The following is a 3,276-nucleotide window of genomic DNA, read 5'->3' as shown; positions in this document are numbered from 1 at the left end:
TCTCTGTGACAATGGGTGCCTGAAATTGTGGAGTCACAAACTCCGTGAGTTCTTGATCCTCAAGCAAGGACAGTCCAACACCATGTTACCTGTTCAGGTGTTGGTGGAAAACAGGAGCTGTTGCAGAGAACCAAGTGACCCAGCACACTCCGACTTGGTTGTGGGCTGCTGCTTTGTTTTTGTGGCAGTAAGTGTTCGTCAGAAGTGGAGTCACCGCAGGAGGGGTAACGTTTCTTCTGTTGTGAAGGTTGTACGAGGTGTGTGCATTGCGTTGAGTTTTAAATGGTGCATAAATCCTGTCACTGACCTATTTACAGAAGAGACCCTGGTTTTCTTTGCGTGCATTTCTGTGTAGCAGCTGAGAGAGAGAGTATCACCTTGTGCAGAGGCAAAACCATGGTGATCTCCTTAAAGAGAACAGGAGATCCAATTGCCACGTGAATATACAGACACTGCAACCATGGGAGTGTCCCCAAACACTGCTGCAGGTGCATGGGGGTTGGCAGAGCAGGAAGACAGAGCAGGTATCGTTGCACCAGTGACCCAGTGAGCAGTAACCAGTTCAAAAGCTCACACCTAATATTTCAGAGACCTGCTCACCTCTGAGATGGAATTATCTGCTCTTACATTCCCAGGCATGTTTTTTTTAATTAGTTTCTAATGATTTGGCAACTCTGACAGGAGCTCATTTTCATCTTCTTCAAATGCACACGACTGCTCAGAAACTCCTAAGAGCGTTTCCACAGCCAGAGTCACTTCTGTGGGTCCCACTTCCCTCTGGAGAAGGAGAACATACTTGGATATGAGCATATGCATAGCCTTGAAAATCCGATGTTACAGGAATGCATTGGCTTCAATGCTTCTCCCAGAGTTTCTGTGGCTCTTTGCTGCTCGGCAGAGATTTTTCGGGGATGCAGCACTCGCACAACAAGCTGGCCTTTTCTCTGAAAAAGCTGCCTGGCCAAAGGAGCTGGCATCTGCAGCCATCTGGTATTTTTGCAAAGGCTGAGGATGTTTTTTTGTGCTTGATCAGGCTCCAATACCAGAGTGATTCTTCTGATGTCTAAAAATCTGGGTTCAGTTCTTGGAAAAAAGGCTGCACTTTGCCTGGGAAAGGAAAGCAAAGCATGCACGTCTCCTCAGACATACCCTGACTCCTATCTCAGAATCACATGGGTGCCTTCGCCTTTGAGCACCCCAGCCCCTCCCCAGCCATATTTTCATCCTTGTTTTCAAGTCGCTCGCTGCAAAAAGTATTGCAGCGAGTCTCTGCTGCCCAGCCAAGCTGCAACACACACCCCATCTTCCTGTACTGAGGCAATTTTAAGTGTGCAGAGTCCTCTTTAAAAAAAGTCGTGAGCTCTCATGGAGGAAAAAAATAATCATTTTACCCAAGAAGACTGCTCCTATTCCAGTATAAACTGTCTCCAAACATGGAACAGCGGCGTGCCATGTTGCTGCATGGGCCAGCACTGCTGAGTGAATTGGCAGATGCTGCACTGCTGCGTGATCTCCTGTAGCTGGGCTGCGAGAACGCTGCTCCTCCCTACCCACGGCTTCGGTTTGAAGCCGAAAGAATGGATTTGCCAAAAAAGTGACCCCATCACCCAATCCCTGATGGGACAAATCGAGCCTCGGGCTGCTAGGGTTCACTGGGTGCATTCACCTTGCCCTTGGTGGGTGCTAACAGGCTTCACAACTCCAACTGGCAGTTGGAGACGGGACATGGAGACTGATGATGAGGTAGGGATTTTCTCACCACTGCCTGCTGTTGCTGGCGCTCTGGATGTTCAAACTGCTGGCTCTAGGGAAATCAAGCCTTTCTGGGAAGTGGCTACTCCCTATCCTCTTTATACAGAAAATGTATTGTTATTATTTGAAAGCACTTTTGTATTGCCCTTAGACTACAAACATGGCGATTGTTCCATTAGAAGACATCATGGTGCATAGCAGTGAAATACGATGTACAGTACCATGCAGTATGTATTTTCCAGATAAACTGGGAAAACAGAGAAATGGATGTGCAAAGTGGGGGTACAATAGCTGCTTTGCATTCCTCCACATGTGTGGAATTTATACGTGCCACAGAGTGACTCTGTTTCGCTACCATGTGTTTACGATGACGGGATGATTAGGCGTATTTCTAGCTGGTTTCATTTTCTCAGTCGTATTTTGTGGGCCAAGCACAAAGTCCCACTGACTTCAGATCGATCGTGGCAATGAGTTAGTGCTGGCTAAACCCTCCCACCATTTATTTCCACTACAGCAGCAAGAGGGAACAGGCTGAGCAGCTGAAAAATACAAGAGACTATTTCTCCTTCTCATCCAGCGGCAGCTCAAGCAATTTGCCAGAGAGAAGTAGTTGGCTGCGTTTGCAGACTCTGGGTTATTTGATTGAGGCTTTCCAGCCCGGAGGTGCATCTCCTCCGCACCCCACCCTGCCCGGGGAGCTGAATGTGCTGCAGAAGTGCCGAGCGGGGAAACGCATCACTGTTCACAGTTTAACTTGCGTAACGATGACTGCAGGAATCGCTGCCGGAGGAGAAGCTGCAGCTCTCAGCGCCAGCTCCTGCGGGGATGGAAAAGCCCCAGTGTTGGTCCTGCAATCAGGAGGAAGGAGTCGTGCCCCTGTGCATGGTCCATACGGCTCTTGGCAAGGCCAAAGGTATCTGGGAAAGCAATATTGCTGCTCCTGAACCTGGCCAGCCTGTACGTGCCCACTAATGACCACCAGCAGCACCATGAGCTCTGCTCCCACTGACACGGACACTCGGATGCATCCAGCACACGCTGCTATGGGCCAGATTCCCATGCGACAGCAGGATGGTTCATATCCTTGACACGTATCCAGTAAAGCATCACACCCTCTCCTATTGCCTTCCATTTCTGGCTCTTAGCCTGGGATTTAGCTTTTGGAGAAATAAAGGATTAGCCAAGGAGGGCTTTTTAAATCTTAGATTTGCAGGGGGCAGGAGAAGGTACCAAAATGTCCAGAGATTCCCGAGGAACACAAGAACCAGCCCAACAAAGGCTCCCTTGTGCGAGCGGGGAGATGCAGCAGAACCTGTGTCCGGATGAAAGCTGCTCTATCAAAATAGCCATAAACAAACCCGCCTCCTCTGCCACAGAAAAGCTGTTGTGCCAGGAGCATATTAAATTGTATATGCTTTTTCTCAAGGCAAAAGAATTGCAGCAGTGACGGCAGCTGTGTGTGCTGGAGCTGAGCCACCGTATTCAGCTAACGAAGGCCTTGCTGAGGACGGGGTGGGGGAAGGA

This window comes from Apaloderma vittatum, unplaced genomic scaffold, assembly GCF_000703405.1.
Source record: "Apaloderma vittatum isolate BGI_N311 unplaced genomic scaffold, ASM70340v1 scaffold11921, whole genome shotgun sequence".
Classification (NCBI taxonomy): domain Eukaryota; kingdom Metazoa; phylum Chordata; class Aves; order Trogoniformes; family Trogonidae; genus Apaloderma; species Apaloderma vittatum.
This window is presented reverse-complemented; position numbering follows the sequence as displayed.